This window comes from Macrobrachium rosenbergii, chromosome 59 (genome assembly GCF_040412425.1).
Source record: "Macrobrachium rosenbergii isolate ZJJX-2024 chromosome 59, ASM4041242v1, whole genome shotgun sequence".
In the NCBI taxonomy this organism is placed as follows: domain Eukaryota; kingdom Metazoa; phylum Arthropoda; class Malacostraca; order Decapoda; family Palaemonidae; genus Macrobrachium; species Macrobrachium rosenbergii.
Genome location: NC_089799.1, coordinates 35,234,614 through 35,258,387, shown reverse-complemented (window position 1 = coordinate 35,258,387; position 23,774 = coordinate 35,234,614). Strand labels below are relative to the sequence as shown.

Sequence of the window (23,774 nt, the reverse complement as noted above, 5' to 3'; positions counted from 1 at the left end):
TAACTTTGTAATCGGTTGGCGGATAACCTAGTTAGCTGGTTAATAACTAGTAGTTATCAGCATTAGCTATTCATTACTCGGCTGTGGAAGGAAATCTCAAACCGTCGAAAAATGTGCTTTGATATTTTTTGGCTTTTCTTTTTGTATAGACAATATTGAAGAATGTTTCGTGGCTGTGCACAAAAACAAAACCAGATGTAAAGCCAGAATTAGAGGACTAACCTTACCTAACCGAAGTTTGCGGATCGTAGCCAGGATAAAAGACCGATTTTCTTAAGTTCTAGTCCTGGCGCTCTCAGTTCTAAAGCGAACCCAATTTATCGCAATTATAAAACCAAGTATTACCAAGAGATTGGCAAAACCAAGGACCAGAAGCACAAACCCTATCCTCACGAAACCCTTTGAGCAATTTTAACATTCAAAAACTTTAGAGCCAGAGACAAGGCCACCGACTAATTAAAAAGAATTATGCAAAAATCCTGCCGTTCTATCGCCTCACTTATCCAATGCATAAAAGTTCATCGGCAAAGCCTGTGTTGTAGTAACCATCGACAGTCCCAGTAACTTCAATAATTTATAATAACCACTCACGGGACAAATTTCACTACTGAAAATTTGCTGCCTGCTTAAACTTTTTTACAAACTAATTATAGCCCTTCCATAGCAGTTTGGGCTAACTTCAACCCCGGAAGATCCTTAAAATATTTTCTTGTCAGTATCTTATGTCAAAGTGAATTTTCACTTTGAACTATTATCGCTAAAGTCACCCTTTTAAGTGTTCTCAGCTGAAAACGATCATCAGAGGGGTCAAAATACAATATAACTTTGCTGAATAGAAGTTTAAATCTGCATAGACCATTGCAAGTAACCGCCAAAATTCGAGGTTAATATACTAGAATCTCTCTAGAATTAAAAACCATTATTTCAGGTACTTCATTTCTCTTATCAGTTTCCCCATCTTCTGTTAACCAACCAATCAGTAACTGCCATTCCCTTGATTTCGTAAGACATTCTTTGCCTTTCAAGTATTCCAAAGTCTACCATCACATGACATTATGGGGTTAAAGAAATGTACAAAGGTTTACAGACAAGTATATTACGCTGGTCTTCAGACATGTAAATACTGTTATTTTACATATCCAAAGTAATCAGATTAAAAAATTGAATAGTTGGTAGGGGACAGCATCTACTAAATTCTAGTTTTCTGTGTAACCGAATTTAGAGCACTTCGAATCCTCACAGGGTATGCACAGCGTCTACAAGTTGAGCTCTAGTTCTCGGAGTAACCGAATTTAGTGTGCTTCGAACCGTCACAGGACAAACATAGCGTCAGCAAGTTGAGTTCTTGTCTGGGTAACCGAATTCAGAGCGCTTCGAATCCTCACAGGATATTGAGTCTTAATGAAAAGCGTTGCTTTCCATTAGTATTAGTGTCGATGTTATGGTCTGCTGCAGCTACACCAAGAGCCTGTGCATAAGAAAAGTAGTTTGATTTTAGAATGTACTGAAAGTCTCCATGACATAGCCTACCCTCTTAAAGTGAAAATAGCCTGTTCAGTTAGTCCCAGCAGCTATTCCAAGGTTATTATAATTAATACTAAATCGTATGAGTAAACCTTCCCATTAATCCCATTATTAGTATTATTGTTACTTCAAACTGCCATTAACTTCCACATTAACAATCCCATCTCTTACTACTATTGTTCCTTCAAACAACCAAAAAGACAACAGAGTGCCATCCTTTAAAATATACTTAATAGGACACCATTCTTACACTGAAACAACCGCATATAACTTGAGTGCTATGAAGGGTGCCATGCAATGCAAACACTTGCTATCTGGCAACTTTCGTCCTTTAGTATACAGTCTAAAGGGAATTTAAGCTGCACAGCCCAACGGGCCGAAAAACTAAGCTGGGGAATTCAGAATAGAAAGGGGTTCCCGAAGCAAGCTTCAGCGCTGGAGGAAAGGTGGATGAAGGTAGGGGTCAATGCAAATATGCAATGTAATCTGAACTGTATTTCGTAACATGAAAGCTTTGCTGGAAGAGTAAGAAGGGGGAGGGTGGGGGTGTTAAGCGCATTGACGGAACTTTTTTAAAAAGACAGCAAAAATTTTAATTACAATTTCCATTATTAATCAGCCTATTAAAATACCTAAGTCCACAACATCAGTGTCAAAAATTCTTCAACACCAAGACCTAGGCCTCTTAGAAAATTGCAAGAACCACCTATTACTGGTCTAGTTCCTATTTAGTAGTGGGAATGAAATCTGGGTTACATATGTATGTCAAGAGTTACCCTAACCTATTCTCTTAATCCCACTAATACATTTAAACTTGCATATGACCAAACAAAGGGCTCAAGTACTTTAATACTATCTGCTATTAACTTTAAATTAAATGTCTCAAGGTCTGACTATTACAATTTTTTACCCCCATCTATACCCAGCAATTTAAGACACTTGAGCACTTATTACCTTTATCCCAACTCCTCCATCTATATAAAATTAGCATGTTCTTCACCCTACTCTAGCCCATCCTACATTTCAAGTTCCCTATCTAACTTACCATTAAGTCCTAGCTACACGAAAACTATCAACCTTGCATTTCTAACCTAAGTTGGTTGGTTTGAAATCCCTGTTGTGCATGGTGACAAAGTCACCATGCTTTTGCTGTTGTGCATGGTGACCAAACTAAGTCCACCTTTGCCTGGCAGGTGGTACCGCCACCCCGGCAAAGGTGGACTTAGTGACCAAGTCTTTACCAGACGCAAAAAACTTTACTTTACCTTCAGACGCAAAAACTTTACTTTACCTTCAGACGCAAAAAACTTTACTTTCCACCTTCAGCGCAAAAACTTTTGGCTTTACCTTCAGACATAAAAAAACTTTTACTTTACCGCCTTTACCTTCAGGCAAAAACTTTACTTTACCTTCAGACGCAAAAACTTTACTTCAGACAAAAAGGTGGACGCAAAAACTTTACCTTCAGACGCAAAAAAACTTTACTTTACCTTCAGACGCAAAAAAACTTTACTTTACCTTCAGACGCAAAAAAACTTTACTTTACCTTCAGACGCAAAAAAAACCTTCAGGCAAAAACTTTACCTTGACGCAAAAAACTTTACTGGACTTACCTTCAGACGCAAAAAGTGGGCTTCAGAAAAAATAACTTTACCTTACCTTCAGACCTTCAGACGCAAAAAAACTTACCTTCAGACGCAAAAACTTTACCTTACCTTCAGACGCAAAAACTTTACCTTTACCTTCAGACGCAAAAAACCTTCAGACGCAGAAAAAACTTTTTACCTTACCTTCAGACGCAAAAAACTTTACCTTACCTTCAGACGCTTCAGACGCAAAAACTTTACCTTACCTTCAGACGCAAAAAAACTTTACTTTACCTTCAGACGCAAAAAAACTTTACCTTACCTTCAGACGCAAAAAAACTTTACCTTACCTTCAGACGCAAAAAAACTTTACCTTACCTTCAGACGCAAAAAAACTTTACCTTTACCTTCAGACGCAAAAAAACTACTTTACCTTCAGACGCAAAAAAACTTTACCTTCAGACGCAAAAAAAAACTTTACCTTCTTCAGACGCAAAACTTTACTTTACCTTCAGACGCAAAAAAAACTTTACCTTCAGAACTTTACCTTCAGACGCAAAAAAAAACTACCTTCAGACGCAAAAAACTACTTTACCTTCAGACGCAAAAAAAAACTTAATTTAGACGCAAAAAAACTTAATTTAGACGCAAAACAATCAACAGCTTTAAAAATTGTCAAGTGTTCAAAAACTTGAAAATCCAAAATAGAGACTTAACTAAGCTTTACAATTCTAAAAAACAAAACTAGCAGAAATTATAAGATCAAACCACAAGGCAAAAGTGTAAATAAAAATAAACTATGTGGATTATATAAAAAAGTTTAAATCCACTAACTTAAAAACAGATTTACTCCACAAACTTTAAAAAATTACGTTCAGCACATTACACTAACTCGCACATTACACTAACTCGCACGCACATTACACTAACTCGCACGCACATTAAAATTTTGATGCTAAAATATAACTAAACTAACCAAAAATAAAAATTAAACACTTAAAACAAAAAGTTCTGAATCTGAAACAAATCCTAAAATTCTTGAAATGTTCAACGCTGGAAAAGTTAAATTTTAACCTTTGCAATTTTAAAGAAAATAAATACTCAAAATTCTCAAAACTAAGGTTTTCAATCTGAACAAAAACCACCAAATGCATTACAACAAGGCCTAAACTTGAAACTAAGTTTTGATTCTAAAAAAAAACTCAAGCTAAAAAATGTTGGGAGTGTTGCTCAAGTCACTAACTAAAAAACAAGAAATACTTACTCACCCATTAATCCTGTTTAGTCATAAGGTGTCGGTACATCTAAGAATTCAATAACTCCTTGTGGCACGCTTAACGACACGCCCGGACCTGAAATAAGAAAATATTAAGCCCAAAATGTTCTAGCAAGTGGAAAGAACCAAAGGCTGACTATTGGTTACAATCAGCTGGGCCATCTGAAGTTTTCAAATATTAAGACTAGGAGCAGCAGGCAAGGCTTTATAAATACTGATAAGCGTTATTACTAGTTTATTGCCACTTAAGCCTACAATAATTAAGTCTAAATCAACTTAATATACCCCATATTAGGAAGGCTATGATAGTCGAGTTAGGCCTCTAATCCTCAAGAAACTTTAAACCCTACTGCATCGCAAAACTTGCTCTATTGCAGTATAATGAAAACATCCGTAGCACTGCATAAGATGGCTAATATGGTTCAAAGTGCATAGAATTACCACTCAAAGCAATCTAGTGCAACTTAAAATTAAGCTTCGAAACAGTCTTAAATACCATGTTGAAAGGCAATCTACAACAATACGTAACAAACATTTTGAGTAGTTATTGTAGGAATTTACAACAGTCGAAAATACCAATATTTGAAGATACAAAACCCGCAAACTGAAAGCTTTCATACGACAACTGTACGTCATAGATCAAGTTCCACAACCTAAATATTTGATAAAAATAAAGCTGGCAATAATATCCACTCGCCTAACAAATAACCTTGAAGCATGCCTCCACGCCTAAAATCTTGCAAAGTCTATTCACAATACGACATATCAGAGAAACTGCTCAAGCTTCTCTAGCCTTCAAATGAACATTGTAAACAAAAGACATGCACGTGCAGTAAATATGTAATTTGAACCTATAAATTGTAAGTCAGGCTAAAGAACATTTGTACGCTGAGCACAAATACTGTACAACAAAATACCGCCTGAAATGGAGATCATACAAGAAAGCAAGTCCTGAAAAGAACCATTACGATACTGACGAGAAAACACAATAATATAAAATATAAGAAGCACCTTACCTTAAACGTACAAGGTCCCGTCAGGAAGGGAATCACCCATATGGAGGACTGTGCATAACACCGAAGTGAAACCAACGAGCCTTCAGTATTGTACGGCCGAGATCCTAAACGCAAATGAACGAGCAAAGTCTAGTTAGTGTCAACGAAACCTGTCTTACCAAGCTGGAGACTCAACAACACTGAAACAAGCTGTTCTTGAGGATAACAGCCAACGACCGCTGCAACTGCCTGTTTGTGGGGCGTTACTTTATAGCCCCTTCGCCACCGAAGAAGTTTAAGGCGATGATCAGAAAATCGACAGAAATTATTATTATTATTATTATTATTATTATTATTATTATTATTATTATTATTACTGAGAGTTGCCGGGCACTCTTCCTTTTTAGCGAACTACCCCAATTATGTATCAGTAGTTAGCCCATCTGAAAAAAAATTATTATTTTATTATTATTATTATTATTATTATTATTATTATTATTATTATTATTATTATTATTATTATTATTATTATACTTGTTGCTGTTGTTTTCAGCAGTATTTGGGCATAAGAGTTCATGAATATTACTTTTTACTAGCGTACTTAATTTAGTATACTATATTGTGTTCATCTTATCGTTCATCGTATATGGCCCGGAGCTGAAACAAAGGTTGTTATTACCATTATATTATTAGTTAATGCAACATGGCGTCACAATGACATTCGTAGACAAAAATAGTATAGAACACTTTTGTTAAGGTGATTCAACGGTGAGCTTATCAACTTGCACCGATGACTACAAGGTAATTTTTATCAAATTTATTATTTTACTAATAATAAAGGTGCGTAGATTCGTAATCTGCTACGGTAGAAGGCCACCTTCAGCGATTTGCCATGTGGATTCAAGGCTTGCAGTGATAAGTATATCCCAAAATTTCGGGGAAATTGGGAAGGTAGGAGGACAAAGTGGCATTAAGTAAATCATTTATATCTGTCGTAAGTTATGTAATTAGCAGCTAATTCGAACAGTGGTCAATGAATTTACTGAAACCAGATCATATTGTTCGATCATCGCCTGATATTCGAATCCTGTTTCGATAGTATTAGATGGAGCTATGAAAACTATTATCATCAGGATTATATATATATATATATATATATATATATATATATATATATATATATATATATATATATATATATATATATGTGTGTGTGTGTGTGTGTGTGTGTGTGTGTGTGTGTGTGTGTGTGTGTGTGTGTGTGTGTGTGTGTGTGGTAGGTGGAGCTCTGAAAAATATGATCATGTGGATTGTATATATATATTATATATAAATATATATATATATATATATATATATATATATATATATATATATATATATATATAGAGAGAGAGAGAGAGAGAGAGAGAGAGAGAGAGAGAGAGAGAGAGAGAGAGATTAAGCAACCAATTTACTTTAATATCAAGTTCACTACGCCTCGGGAATAACGACTTACATCCAAGAGGAATTATGATTAATAAATGTTTCGTCACCAGTTCTCAAGAGAGGTATAAGTTGACATCGACTCTGCTGTACATGCCTGTCGAACTCAGGTTTTGTACTTAGAGTCAATATCAACCCATCTTCACCATGATAGCTGATTGGTAAATTTGTAACGCATGGCTAATTATGAATTTGTCGAATTTCTCTTATACACCGAGGGTTTTTCTTATATTCACAAACATTAGGCCTCAAATATCATAAAATATCCAGTTCACTAATTAGGTGTAACTCTTAAAAATATCATATATATATATATATATATATATATATATATATATATATATATATATATATATATATATATATATATATATATATATATATATATATATATATATATATGCCCAAACAAATATTTAGCTAAAAATATCGTTTATTTTCTAATTCACTATACCTCACGAATAGCTTACAACCAGAGGAATTATAACTGATAAGTGATTCGTTACCAGTGGTATTCGAAACGTTGCTTTATTTAGAAACAATGTTGTACTTTTGACCAAGGGTGATGTACAGTGACTTTTGACGACTGACCCATCAAGAAAGTTGTAAGTTGATATCAACTCTGCTGTATAGGCATAGCTAGGAAATGAATACAGGAAATGGAGAACGCTGGTCTTCTATAGACGTTGAAACTGTACACGAATGATTCCCTATGGATATATCTAAGAAGGCTAGTTCCTGTCCTTTTCTCATTCAGTTTTGAACGTAATGCTAGATGTGAATTCATTTTGCTGCAAATAGATACCAAAATCTTTTCAACTATTATTCCAGAACGTGAAAATGTCATCAACGTGTCGCACCAAAACCACTTTGGGACTGAGTCATTAAAGTACATGTAGACATTGGCTTAAAGAGGAATAGCAGGCTGCCTGTCCCACATTCAAATCTTTGTAAACCTTTCAGTTAAAAGACGGCATGTTATTGGTTACACGGAGCTTGATTAATTTAACTTATTTTTCACTGCCCAGAGGAAATAGGTCTTCGTAAGGAGTTGATTTTTTCCTTATGAAATTCAGGATGTCGTTCAGGAACCTTTGTGAATAATGATTCCGCGTCCTGGCTTATGAGCGTTATGTCGTTCACTGTAATATTTGATTTATAAAATTTCTGAATCGATTACTCTGCGTGTTTTATAAACTACCTAGGAAATGTGTCAGCAAACCTGCTAAATTTCTGATGGAGTAAAAATGAACGAGACTTAATTTCACAAAACTGGGAGTCTGAGAATGCCTTTCTTTTGGGTTATGGCGAGTCCGTAGGAATATGGTAAAGAGTTGTTGACGAATTCTGGTAAAAAAAGTTACAGGTAAAAAAGTCAAAGAAAAGTCATGCTTAGGGCGCCGATGCTGACCGAGTAGGACTTCCCCTAACTACTGAACAAGAATCATTGAGGATATGGAATCGATAGTCACAAAATTTATACTTGTTAGGCAACTATCCATAGCAAATCAACCTCTGAATCACCTTATAACTACTGGATGTTCATTTTAAGATTGACTTTTCGATTCTGCTTAATTAATCTTGACTATTTTAAAACCGCCGCTTTGCCTGTGCAGTGGGCAGACCTAGTATTATTTAGAACTTGTTCTCTAATTACTCTTCTCTCTGCTGCAAGGAAGCTTCTTTGACCCTGTTCTATATGCGCTGTTTCGTTTAGATTAAAAATCTGCCCGGTACCTTAAACTGACCTCACATCAGCAAAATTCCACCATTCCCTTTGTTTATTCCGTGAAAAAGAATAACGAACCTGCTTTTTCTAAGTAGTGCGATTTTTTCTACAGATAATCTTGCGAATTCTCTCCTTGCTTTCATTTTCCATTTTCCCCTTCTTGTATCTTGTCATTCAAGAAGCAAGTCTGCAACGTGGTAGTTCTTGGGTCAATCCCTCTTTTACTATTTCCTGTCCAACCCGTCCTCTTAGGTAAAAACACCACAAATATTCCCGTACGGAATGTGAGCTGTGCCAGAGGTAGAATTGATCCATCCCGCCATGATCAAAACCTATCTTTTCCAATAATGCGAGTTACACCTCCCAACTTTGTCTTGTTTTATCGAAGCCTTCCCCATCTGCATTTATCCTGCCCTTTGTTAACAAAGCTACTGAGACCATCACGTCGATCTGCTTCGTAATGAGGACATCGCGTGGACAACAGTAACAAGTGATATTCCCAATAAAAAGACAGCTATAATAAAATACCCGTCGCCATAAATACAAGTGTAGTTGATGACGATGATGATGATGGTGGCGATGCGGTGATATTGTGGGGGAAAAATTATTGGATGGAACCTTTCAGCAAGATGAAAGGATATAATCATATTGGAAGAGGAGGCCTTATCTTGCGCTTGTCACCTAGTTGACAGAACAGTGACGTATGTTCAGTTATCAAGGTGCTAATAGGTACTAATGCTGTTAACTCTTTTTTTTTTTTACTATTAGATGGATATCCAAATATTCATTTACAGAGGTGAATAGTGTCAACGTTGTTATAAGAACGATGTTTTAGATGGGATTTCTAAAAGAACGAAGATGTTATACCATTATTGTGCAATATAAATTACAATACATAGTCAAGTGTCTTTTGGTTATATACGACCACTCCCTGACGCTAGTGCAATCATCGATAAATAGTTGTAACTTATTAGGATACCTTCAAACAAACAAAATGACACGAAACAAAATGTAACAGCGCAGAGGTTAAGTTAATCGAGCACAAAAAAAGTTATACAGATCATTAAGATACCCTGGCTAAAACTAAGGAATTAGAAAATAATTTTTATTCAGCAAGTAATAACTTCTAATGACTTATAATTTAGTGACCTTAACTCTAGACAATGTATAAATGAATGTAGGGAAAATATAAGAATATGTTAAATTAATTTTCATTGTAGAACACTAATGCTAGTGTCCTTTCAAAGATGAATTGAATTTATTCATAGCTGCATCTTTAAAAAACCCTAACAGGAGAAAAGGTCGAAATGATGTAATTGAAGCTAGCTAAATAAAAGATAACACTTTACTACCGTGAAAAAATACATTTGGCAAAAGTAAAATACATATCAGTTATCTAGCCACCATGCAAATGATAGAGAACTGGCTCTCCAATGGTAAACAGTTTATTATTATTTATGCCAGCCATTGCTCGGTAAAACATATCACAGTAAATCATAGGATTAACGTTAGTATATCTTTTCATATCATTAAGTAATTTTATCACCTTCCCCTAAGTTATTGCCAACTGTATTGAAGCTCGTGACGCTTTGAACATAAAGATGCACGCAACTAATGTGCATGGTGAATATTTGATTTATATAGTAAGAATGATGCTATTGCAAGATTAAGTTTATACGTCAGTTATGGCGTCATTAATGTAACAGTATGTAATAATGATTGATTGATCCAGTAATGTTCAGAAAAAAATTTAAAATTTTAAACTGCTTGTACTCAATATTGATTTATTTATCAACTATTTGGATATTAATGCAGTCATCATTCATCTCTACAGGAATAAAGTTAAGATTTAGAGGCAAGTCAGAAACCCACTTTTATCTATTTACTTAGCGAACCCATTTATTATGGATGTGGTATTAATTTAAAATAGACCCTTCTCGCCCAACATTATCTTTATCCCTGCACCGTTAATCATCACAAAATAATCTCTCTCTCTCTCTCTCTCTCTCTCTCTCTCTCTCTCTCTCTCTCTCTCTCTCTCTCTCTCTCTCTCTCTCACATATTCTCTCTTTCTCCCTTGGCAATGTACTAGATGATACTAGTTTGTAAAGTTTGACCCATTAGAATGTTCATGCACATGAAATATATGTGAAAAATGTTTATATCCGTTAACAATCGTTTGTTATAAACAAACAAATACAAACACACACACACACACACACACACATATATATATATATATATATATATATATATATATATATATATATATATATATATATATATATATATATATATATACATACATACATATGCACAATAGTTTCTCGGTAAATCAGTGCACGGTGTTTTTTCTGACCATAACTTATTCATATGATATTCATGGAACGTTTGGAACATTTAACGCAAAAGAAAAACAAATTCTACCCATTCACACAAAAATCCCGACATATGTCATATAGGGTACTGGCTATGTGCAATAAATAGTAAAGAAACTGCTGCCTAATATCGATTTCAACTTCGAGATCTGTTGGCATCAGCTCTAGATATAGAAGTTTATGTACAGCAGAGTCGATATCAATATATATTTTCCTTGGAAGCCGTGTGGTCAGAGTCCCGCTCTGCCGTTGTCCCTATGTCAGGCTATGGTTTGACTCCATGCCGTCGCAAGTGCTCTTATTAATTATAACTCCCCCTTGGGTTTACGTTATTTCTAAGGTTTATATATACATATATATACTGTATATATGTATATGTATATATATATATATTATATATATATATATATATATATATATATATATATATATATATATATATATATATATATATATATATATATATATATATATATATATATATATATATATATATATATATATATATATATGAGCGTAAAAGGAAGTATGTTTGTATTTCCAATTCACTGAAGAGTAATAAATGATCCATATGCAATTCTCTTTATCAGATCACTGGATGACATAACCTCAAATCATTGCACATAAATGATATTTTCTTTTGTCATTTCTATCGCAGTGGTGCGCTGTTTCCAATATTGCTAATATTTCAGGAAATGGGTCTGTACAGTTTTTATGATCATCCCAGATATGATTATATTTCATCAAATATGTCAAGGGTAGAATTAAAAGACGATAGTGACTCAGCGTCGATAAGTAAGAGTAAATACTTTCTTCATTCTGGAATCCTTGGAGCAGACGTGACGCTATTTCGCATCTCGGGGAGGAATCGATATCTGGCCCAACGAATATCATCAGCATCTATCCAACCCCTCTCGAATATGACGGGAATGTATCACTTCTGGACAAGTTTCCAGTTCGGGAGGGGATAGGGCCGGAACAATGGTTCATAACCCTCAGCACCCATTTCCCCTAAAGAGAACCTGGAAGAGCCACTGGAAGATGTTCCAAGAGCTACATATAACTTCGCCTTTCCATGACATCCCCAAACAATGCTCCTCTTGGCGTAGATCTTAGCTGGAAGTTACTAATTAGTATGTTAACTCAGCTGGAATCATTCGGCCGGAGTTTCTCTCGGCTGGAGATTTTGGGCTTTTGCTCCGAGAATGTACAGAAGCGCTGAACAGACCGGAAACAACCTCTGTTATCCTTGGGAAGAACGGAAAAATTTGATGCAATGTTCTTAATTTATTTCAGGCACATTTTGTGAAACAGAGCGTAAAGAAAAATTGCTTTTAACAAAACTTTTTACGCTACAAATATTAAATTGGAGCAATTGCTTTGCCGAAAAAGTTATGAATTTAATTTTTCTAATAATTAGGAAGTTATTCATAGTATTATCCAGAAACAAAATTCCTAACTCACATACCGACCTTTTTTTTTCACTATTTCTTTTCCCAAGAAAATACATTAAGCTAAAAGATTGCTGTTCTTCCCTTCGCAAGACGAGAGAGAGAGAGAGAGAGAGAGATATGCTTTATTCGAAACGTATCAATATAACATGATAACATTTGAAACCGAATGGGCCCTAAGAAAAATATCAGTAGCAAAATGAGTAGGAAAAGCTCCCCCTCTCTGCGTTGGAATAATACCCTCTGCGAGAGCTGAAAAACTCGCTATTGGCATTGTAACGGTTTGCATTTTGTCATAAGATTTAATATTAAATGAATATATTTTGACAATAAAAAAAGTGGATTGAATTTTATCATTTTGTAATTTGAGTAACAGTATCCCTTTTAATTTAATCCTGTATATGCCTATTATAATATTAAAATAAAAGAGAGTGTTACCCAAATTAGATATTGATAAAATTTATTAATTTTTACATATATATTTATTTACAGAATTTATCTAGGATAAATGCTTCACGTGATTTTTTGGACAAGATGACACTAATATTTTATAGTACTTGAACAATAGGTGCTTTTATTTTAATCACCGAGTTTTCATGCTGTTACTGTGCTTTTTTAAGTAAATGGGACAAATTTTTTCATCCGATAATGAAAAATTTCTTAGCAATGATTAACTGGCAGTGCTAACGAGGTCAATTCTCGCTTCACAGTCACTAGAAAAAATATGGAATCAATTAATAACGTCAGGTAAATGTTAACCCTCTTTTTAACTACGTTCTCTGTCAATAGAATCTTTTAACTACAAACCAAGCAATTTAAAATGTAACCTATATACTGTTTTATTACCTTTATGCACTCAGATATATAAGTAAAATCTGCAGTCATATGTCATACGCGCGCATGCGCCAAAGGCAGAGTCGACAGAAGGCCAAAGGAATATTATGAAGGCTGATTAATCCCAGTTCTCCGGAGACAGGCTCCATTACTGACGTAAAACTTCAACTCAGGTTTCAAGAACGCTTCGTCATTGAAGTCTTACAATAAACGTTTTGCTCTACTGGAACAAGGGTTAGTCCTCTCCACTGATTTTTCGTACTCGTGAGCTCAAATTCTAATTGTATACTGACAAGCAATATATATATATATATATATATATATATATATATATATATATATATATATATATATATATATATATATATATATATATATATATATATATATATATTTATATATATATATATATATATATATATATATATATATATATGTATATATATATATATATATATATATATGTATACACACATACATACACACACACACACACACACACACACACATATACATATATATATATATATATATATATATATAGAGAGAGAGAGAGAGAGAGAGAGAGAGAGAGAGAGAGAGAGAGAGAGATATATATATATATATATATATATATATATATATATATATATATATATATATATATATATATATATATATATATATATAGAGAGAGAGAGAGAGAGAGAGAGAGAGAGAGAGAGAGAGAGAGAGAGAGAGAGAGAGTTTGCTAGACATCTTATGGATCAAAGACCTCATATCCCTTGAAAAACACAAACAGTAAACATGGCCATTTATAGACTTCTTCATATTCACGAAGAAACAGCAATCGTCGAATACAACATTTCCAATTTGATTTCCCCTTTCTAAATAATGACTTTAATCAACTGATCCGCACTTAGTTGGCTTTCTTCATGCATCGCCTAATACGACTGTGAAAAGTTTACCCTCAGTTACGAGCAATAAAGCTGTATATAAAATGTTAGATTGGTTCGTTGAAGCCATAGGGGGCAGAGATGCGCAAATCCTATTGACTGTTGGTCTTTTCAATTAAGAACTCTTAATTATCGACGTATTAGTGTCTCGTTTACAATTTATTATACTATTTTCGTAAGCGTATGATAATGCCCAATAAAAAAATCATGATCAGACCAAGAATAAATTTTAAAAATCAATTATATCAAGGTTCTTTATTGGTAGACGAAATATCTACATTTAGATCACAGCGATCTCAGAGAAATATATTTTCGTTCAACATGACAGTAATGCTACAGTACGTCTTAGATAGTCCCTATATGAAAATCTAACGCAGAGGACTCTATTTAGAAATTCTATAAATTAAATATTACAGTGAACGACATAACGCTCATAAGCCAGGACGCGGAATCATTATTCACAAAGGTTCCTGTAAACGACATCCTGAATTTCATAAGGGAAAAAATCAACTCCTTACGAAGACCTATTTCCTCTGGGCAGTGAAAAAAAAGTTAAGTTGATGAAGCTCGTGTAACCAGTAACATGCCCTCTTTTAACTGAAAGGTTTACAAAGATTTGAATGTGGGATAGGCAGCCTGCTATTCCTCTTTAAGCCAATGTCTGCATGTACATTAATGACTCAGTCCCAAAGTGGTTTTGGTGCGAAACGTTGATGACATTTTCACGTTCTGGAATAATAGCTGAGAAGATTTTGGTATCTATTTGCAGCAAAATTAATTCACTTCTAGCATTAAGTTCAAAATTGAACGAGAAAAGGACAGGAACGAGCCTTCTTAGATATATCATTAAGGAATCATTCAAGTGCAGTTCCAACGTCTATAGAAGACCAGCGTTCTCTATTTCATACATTCATTTCCTAACTATCATGACATTGCAACATCAGTGAAGACTGAGGTATCAGTGTAATTTTTTTTCTCGGAGGACCAGGAACCTGTTCTGACGGTTACGTAGACAAAGGAGCCGATTTCAACCGCAAACAACTCAACCAGCTACCTCACTATTACTGCGAAAACGCCATCAACCAAGCCAGTAAGACAGATCTCTCTTCAAACCAGTGGGCATAACAAAATAAGGGATGTACCAGCAAAATAAAACTCCCCTACGTAGAGGCATTTAGAACATGTCTATAGGGACATCGAACCTGACTACCCTTCTGCTTTCATATAGAAGAATCGTAGAGAATGCTCTTATTAATGTCCATTAAAATAAAAGAGAATTATGCCTATACAGCAGAGTTGATATCAACTTACACCTTTCTTGATGGGTCAGTGGTCAAAAGTCACTGTACATCACCCATGGTCAAAAGTACAACATTGTTTTTCTTAATAAAGCAACGTTTCGAATACCACTGGTAACGAATCACTTATCAGTTATAATTTTTCTGGTTGTAAGCTATTCGTGAGGTATAGTGAATTAGACAATAAACGACATTTTTGGCTAAATATTTGTGTGAGCATATATATATATATATATATATATATATATATATATATATATATATATATATATATATATATATATATATATATATTTTTTTTTTTTTTTTTTAAGAGCTCCACCTAATGTGGTGAACTGGATATTTTATGATATTTGTGGCCTAATGTTTGTGATTATAAGAAAAGCCCTCGGTGTATAAGACAAATTCGACAAGTTCATAATTAGCCTCGTGTTACAAATTTACCAATCAGCTATCATGGTGAAGATGGGTTGATATCGATTCTAAGTACAAAACCTGAGTTCGACAGGCATGTACAGCAGAGTCGATGACGAAACATTTATTAATCATAATTCCACTTGGATGTAAGTTGTTATTCCCGAGGCGTAGTGAACTGGATATTAATGTATATTGGTGGCTTAATATCTATCTATCTGTCTATCTATATATATATATATATATATATATATATATATATATATATATATATATATATATATATATATATATATATAATCCAAATGATCATATTTTTCAGAGCTCTACTTTACACACACACACACACACATATATATATATATATATATATATATATATATATATATATATATATATATATATATATATATATATATATATATATATATATATATATATATATATATATATATATATATATCGAAATAGGATTCGAATATCAGGCGATGATCAAACAATATGATCTAGTTTCAGTAAATTCATTGACCACTGTTCGAATTAGCTGCTAATTATATCACTTACGACAGATATTTAATTACCTTCTCAATTTCCCCAAAATTTTTTATTTATCACTGCAAGCCTTGAATCCATATGGCAAATCGTTGAAGGTGGCCTTTTACCGTAGCAGATTACGAACCCACGCAGCTTTATTATTAGTAATAATAAATTATAATAAATTTAATTATACGAATTACCTTGCATTCATCGGTGCGAGTTGATAAGCTCACCGTTGAATCATCTTATCAAAAGTGTTCTATACTATTTTTGTCTATGAACATGTCATTGTGATGCCATGTTGCATTAACTAATAATATAATGATAATAATATCCTTTGTTTCAGCTCCGGGCCATATACGATGAACGATGAGATGAACACAATACAGTATACTAAATTAAGTACGCTAGTAAAAAGTATTATTCATGAACTTTTATGCCCAAGCACTGTTGAAAACAAGAGCAACAACTATAATAATAATAATAATAATAATAATAATAATAATAATAATAATAATTAGATAATAACCAAACATAATACATAATTCAGGTAGTTTGCTAAAAAGGAAAAGTAAAATGGCAAATTCCAGATAAAATAATAACAATAATACATAATAATAATAATAGTTTAATAATAATAAAATAATAATAATAATTTTTTTCAGCTAATGATAATAATAATAATAATAATAATAATAATAATAATAATAATAATAATAATAATAATAATAATTTTTTTTTCAGCTGGGCTAACTACTGATACATAATTGGGGCAGTTCGCTAAAAGGGAAGAGCGCCAGGCAACTCTCAATAATAATAAAAATAATAATAATAATTTCTGTCGATTTTCTGATCATCGCCTTAAACTTCGTCGGTGGCGAAAGGGCGATAAAGTGACGTCCCACAAACAGGCAGTTGCAGCGGTCGGTGGCTGTTATCCTCAAGAACAGCTTGTTTCAGTGTTGTAGAGTCCCCGGCTTGGTAGGAAAGTTTTCGTTGATACTAAGTCGACTTTCTTGTTCAATTTCGTCTGGGATCTCGGCCGTGCTGTACTGGACGATCTTTGATTTCATTTTGTTTGGTTTTAAGTACAGTACTTCACAGATACGTTTCCCTGTCGGACGGTCTCGTGTACGTTTCCAAGGTAAGGTGCTTTTTATATTTTGTAATTCGGTGTTTTTCTTTAGTATCGTAAGAGTAGTTTTTTTTTTCTTTTTAATTTGTTTTCTTGTATGATCTTAAGTTCAGGCGGTGTTTTGTTGTGCAGACTTTGGGTGCAGTGTACAAATGCTCTCAAGCCTGACTGGTTTGTTATGGGTTCAAATTACGTTTTTTGCTTCACGTGCATTGCTTCTGGTTACAATATTCATTTGAGGTTTAGAGAAGCTTGAGCAGTTTTTCAGATGTCTTATTATGAATAGACTTTGCAGGATTTTAGACGTGAAGGCGTGCTAAAAGTTTTTTGGGTAGGCGAGTGGATACTATTGTCAGTTTTGCCTGTTATATTTCTCAAATATTTAAATTGTTTTACTTGAGCTATGACATAGTTGTCGTGTGACAGTTTTCAGTTTGCTGGTTTTGTATTTTCAAATATTTGTATTTTAGATTTTGTTGTAAATTCCTACAATAACTGTTCAAAATGCTTGTTACATATTGTTGTAGATTGCCTTTCAACATATTTAAGACTTTTTTGAAGCTTATTTATTACCAGACTGAACTAGATTGCTTTGAGTGGTAATTCTATGCACTTTGAACCATACTAGCTATCTTATGCAGTGCTACGAATATTTTAATTTTAAATTTATATTGCAATAGAGCAAGTCTTACGATGCAATAGGGTTTAAAGTTGTTGAGGATTATAGAGGCTTTACTCGACTACCATAGCCTTCCTAATATTAAGTTAATTTAAACAATTATTGTAGGCTTAAGTGGCAATAAACTGATAATGTTTATCAGTATTTATAAAGCCTTGCTTGCTGCTCCTTGTCTTAGTATTTTTAAAAAACTTCAGATGGCCCAGCTGATTGTAACCAATAGTCAGCCTTTGGTTCTTTCCACTTGCTAGAACATTTTGGGTTTTAACGTATATTTTATTTCAGGTCCGGGAGTGTCGTTAAATAAGCGTGCCACAATGAGTTACTGATTTGTCTCAGATATGCCGGTACCTTATGACTAAACAGGATTAATGGGTGAGTATTTCTTTTTTTTTTTAGTTGAGTGACTTGAGCAACCCCTCACATTTTTAGCTTAGTTTTTTCAGAATTTTTCAGAATCAAAACTCTTAAGCTTTCATTTTAAGTTTAGGCTTTGTTTTAATGCATTTGGTATATTTTTTCAGATTCAAAACCTTAGTTTTTATATTTTTTAACATTTTAGGATTTTCAGCTTTAGAAATTTTTGACTTAAACTGAAAATCAAATATCAAAATAAATTATATTTTAGCATCAAAAGTGTGTGTGGAAGTTTGTTGTTAGTTCTGTGTGTGGAAGTTTGTTGTTAGTTCTGTGTGTGGAAGTTTGTTGTTAGTTCTGTGTGTGGAAGTTTGTTGTTAGTTCTGTGTGTGGAAGTTTGTTGTTAGTTCTGTGTGTGGAAGTTTGTTGTTGTTTGTGTGGAAGTTTGTTGTTAGTTCTGTGTGTGGAAGTTTGTTGTTAGTTCTGTGTGTGGAAGTTTGTTGTTAGTTCTGTGTGTGGAAGTTTGTTGTTAGTCGGTCTAGTGTTTTAAGTAGAGTTAGACTTTTTTATACTTACAGTTTTGCCTTTTGCTTGATATTATAATCTCCGCTAGTTTTGTTTTCAAGAATTGTAAAGTTTAGTAGTCTCTATTTTGGAATTTTGTGTGTGGAAGTTTGTTGTTAGAGTCGGTCTAGTGTTTTAAGTAGATTTAAACTTGTTTATACTTACACTTTTGCCTTGTGTTTGATATTGTTTGCCTAGTTTTGTTTTCAAGAATTGTAAAGTTTAGTAGTCTCTATTTTGGAATTTTGAAGTTTTTGAACACTGACAATTTTTAAAGCTCTTGAGTAATTATTTCAACTGCAGAATTAAGTTTGATATTATAATCTCCGCTAGTTTTGTTTTCAAGAATTGTAAAGTTTAGTAGTCTCTATTTTGGAATTTTGAAGTTTTTGAACACTGACAATTTTTAAAGCTCTTGAGTAATTATTTCAACTTCTAAATTAAGTTTTGCGTCTAAATTAAGTTTTGCGTCTAAATTAAGTTTTTATGTCTAAATTAAGTTTTATGTCTAAATTAAGTTTTGCGTCTAAATTAAGTTTTATGTCTAAATTAAGTTTTGCGTCTAAATTAAGTTTTGCGTCTAAATTAAGTTTTGCGTCTAAATTAAGTTTTGCGTCTAAATTAAGTTTTGCGTCTAAATTAAGTTTTGCGTCTAAATTAAGTTTTGCGTCTAAATTAAGTTTTTGCGTCTAAATTAAGTTTTGCGTCTAAATTAAGTTTTGCGTCTAAATTAAGTTTTGTCTAAATTAAGTTTTTATGTCTAAATTAAGTTTTGCGTCTAAATTAAGTTTTGCGTCTAAATTAAGTTTTGCGTCTAAATTAAGTTTTGCGTCTAAATTAAGTTTTGCGTCTAAATTAAGTTTTGCGTCTAAATTAAGTTTTGCGTCTAAATTAAGTTTTGCGTCTAAATTAAGTTTTGCGTCTAAATTAAGTTTTGCGTCTAAATTAAGTTTTGCGTCTAAATTAAGTTTTTCTTTGCCCACTTCCCAAGTCCACCTTTGCCGGGGTGGAGGTGCCACCTGCCAGGCAAAGGTGGACTTTCATGTTGTGCATGGTGACCAAGTCACCATGCACAATAGGAAGTTCAAAAACAAGCATGGTGACTTTGTCACCATGCTCATCAGGGATTTCAAACCAGCCAACTTCTTACTTAGGTTAGAACTGCAAGGTTCCTAGTTTTCGTGTAACTAGGAAGTCGGATATGGAACTTGGAATATAGGATAGGCTAAAACAGGATGAAGAACGTGCAAATTTTATATAGATGGAGGGGTTAGGATAAAAGTAATGAATGCTAAAGTCTATCTCTTAAGGATGCTGGGAACAGACTGGTAAAAAACGCGGTAGTCAGACCTGGGGAGACATTTGACAGTGCAAGTTAATAGCAGAGGGTATTACAGTACTTGAGCCCTTTGTTTGGTCATGAGATGGAAGTTTGAATGTATTAGTGGAGTTGAAAATGGGGTAGGGTAACTGACATACTTTTGTAACTTAAAATTTCATTCCCAATAGTAAATAGGAACTAGACAGGTAATAGGTGGATCGTAACGTTTTTCTAAGAGGCCTAGGTCTTGGGATGTTAAAGAATTTTTTTGACACTGATGTTGTGGACTTGTCCGGTATTTTATTAGACTGGTTAATAGTGAAAATTGTAATTCAAATTTGTGCAGTCTTGACATAGTTCCGTCAGTGCACTCAAAACTCTCCCTCTTACTCAAGCAAAGCTTTCATGTTAGGAAATAGTTCAGATTTCATTGCATATTTTCATTGACACCTACCTTCACCCACTTTTCCTCCAGCGCCGAAGCTTGGTTTGGGAACCCCTTTCTTCTGAATTCCTCTACTTAATTTTTCGCCCCGTTGGGTTGCGCAGTTTCAGTTCCCTTAAGACTGTATATTAAAGGATAAAAGTTGCCAGGTAGTGTTTGCATTGCATGGCACCTTTCATAGTTATGTAGCACTTAAGTTAGATGCGGTTGTATCAGTGTAAGATAGGTGCCCTATTAAATATTTCTTAAAGGATGACACTCTATATTGTCCTCTTTTTGAGTTTGAAGGAACAATGGTAGTAATATATGGGTTTGTTAATGTGAAAGTTGATGGCAGTTTGAAGTAACAATACTAATACATGGGATTTTTAATGGGAAAGTTTACTCATACGATAAAGTATTATAATAACATTAGAATAGAACAGGTTATTTTCGCTTCAAGAGGGTAGGTTGTCATGGAAACTTAGTATATTTTGAAATCAAACAAACTACGTTTTTTATGCACAGGCTCTTGGTGTAGCTGCAGCAGACCGTAACATCGACACTAACACTAATGGAAAGCAATACTTTTCGTTAAGACTGAATATCCTCTGAGGATTCGAACCGCTCTCCGTTCAGTTACCCAGACAACAAGAACTCAACTTGTAGACGTTATGCATGTCCTGTGACGGTTCGAAGCGCACTAAATTCGGTTACCCTGACAACTGTAACTCAACTTGTAGATGCTGTGCCTACCCTGCGAGGATTCGAAGTGCTTTGAATTCGGTTACACAGACAACTAGAACTTAGATGCTGTGCTCTACCTATTAATTTTTTAATCTGACTTTGTATATGTAATTAAATGTATGAAGACCAGCTTAATATATATATCTGTAAACCTTTGTCCATTTCTTTAACCCCAAAATGATGTGTGATGGGGTAGACTTTCTAATTCTCCTTGAAAGACAATATCCTATGAAATAAGGGAATGGTAGTTACTGATTGGTTGGTTAACAGAAGTAAGATTGGGAAACTGATGCTAGAAATGAAGTAACTGAAATAATGGCTTTTATTCTGAAGAGGCTTTTAATTCTGAAGAGATTCTAGTATATAAACCTCTAATTTTGGTGTTTACTTACAATCTATGCAGATTTAAACTTCTATTCAGCAAAGTGATATTGTATTTTGACCCCTCTGAAGACAGGAATAATTAAGATTCCTTACGATCTGGCGATGGCATTCGGCTGAGAGCACTTGAGAAGGTGACTTGAGCAATAATAGTTGGAAGTGAAAAATCACTTTGACATGAGATAGCGCCATGAAAATATTTTAAGGATCTTCCGGGGTTGAATAGTCCTAATTGCTATGTAAGGGATAAAATTAGTTTGTAACGAAGTTAATAAGGCAGCAGATTTTCAATAGTGAGTAGCTTGTCCCGGCAGTGGTTATTGCTTACGCCTATAAATTGTTGAAGTTACTGTGACTGTCGATGGTTACTACAGCACAGGCTTCAGCGTTGGACTTCTATGTATCGGATAAGCGAAGCGATAGAAATGCAGCATTTTTGCAAAATGCTTTAATTTGTTGGTGGCTTTTTCTCTGGCTCTAAAGTTTTTCAATGTCAAAATTACTCAAAGGATTTCGTGAGGATAGGGTCCCAGCTTCTGGCCCATAGTTTTGCCAATCTCTCGGTAATACTTTGTTTTAGAATTGCGAGTAAACTGGGTTCACTTTAGAATTGAGAGCGCCAGGACAAAAACTGAAGAAAATCGGTCTTCATTTTATCCTGGCTACGATCCGCCAACTTCTGATAGCTAAGGTTAGTCGCCTAATTCTGGCTTTTCATCTGGTGTTTTTTGTGCCCCACCACGAGATATTCTTCAATGTTATGTCTATACAAAAACAAAAGCCAGAAAATATCAAAGCACCTTTTTCGTCTGTTTGTTTGAGATTTCCTTCCATAGCAGAGTAATGAATAACTAATGCTGATAACTACTGCAAATTAACCAGCTAGCTATTGAGTTATCCGCCAACCCGTTAGTTATCACCACGTGAAGACACGTCCAAAAATATTTCTGCCTTTTTTTCTTTACTGATTAGCCCCAGTGATTGGTGCCAATTTGCTGGATTTTGATATTTTATCGCCCACACTATATAATGAATAGTCGCCCAAATGAATTGCGCCCGATAAAAGGTCAAATTAAGTTATGGTGGACGGTAATAAAATCACAGGAATAAAGTCACAGAAAAAGTCACAGAAAAAGGTAATTTTGTTAGTTTGTGGTAAAAATCAGTAGAACGAGTTATATTGCCTGAACTTTATTTTATTTTTTTTTAAATGCTCTGTGTAGAATGAATAAACACAGAATTGAGTAAAATCATCCTAGATAAATATGAAGTAAGCAAAACAAAATTGCTATTATATACTTAATTATTGCAAATGAAAGCTGATTCCTTGCGAGGCACCAAAACCAATGATAAAATAGAAAACGTTAATTTTTTGTGGAAACTTAAGTACGTCTGGAATAAAGCCACATGTACTGAAAGTATCAGTAAAGTATATTATCATAAATGTCTTCGTTTTCATTATTTCAGGATATATGTACACATGTTAAGCTACAAGTTATTTATTGTTCCTTACTTGACCTAGACAGTAGAGATGATTAGCGTATCCAGGTGGCCGAGTATGGACAGCAATTATAGGCTTAAGATCACCACATTTTGTAAACAACTTGTTTTATGTATATAGGTGAATTTGCTTGCTGTAGATAAAACCCTTAATGCTGTCCGTTGCTGAATTTAGAAACGAAGTGACGACATAGATCCGCATAACCCTGCCTTTAGGCTGAAAA

At 34.0% G+C, this 23,774-nt stretch overlaps 2 long non-coding RNA genes across 2 annotated transcripts; one reads left to right on the top strand and one right to left on the bottom strand.

The window, feature by feature from the left end:
• Window positions 1-1,079: 1,079 nt before the first annotated feature.
• On the bottom strand, window positions 1,080-5,539 carry LOC136837372 (uncharacterized). Its single transcript, XR_010852670.1, has 3 exons — window positions 5,403-5,539; window positions 4,379-4,462; window positions 1,080-1,468 (listed from the first exon to the last, which is right to left on the bottom strand). It is a non-coding gene; the product is annotated as an uncharacterized lncRNA (long non-coding RNA).
• An 11,898-nt stretch (window positions 5,540-17,437) lies between these two features.
• Window positions 17,438-21,821, top strand: LOC136837343 (uncharacterized). The gene is made up of 3 exons (XR_010852656.1): window positions 17,438-17,586; window positions 18,542-18,631; window positions 21,451-21,821. It is a non-coding gene; the product is annotated as an uncharacterized lncRNA (long non-coding RNA).
• Window positions 21,822-23,774: the final 1,953 nt, after the last annotated feature.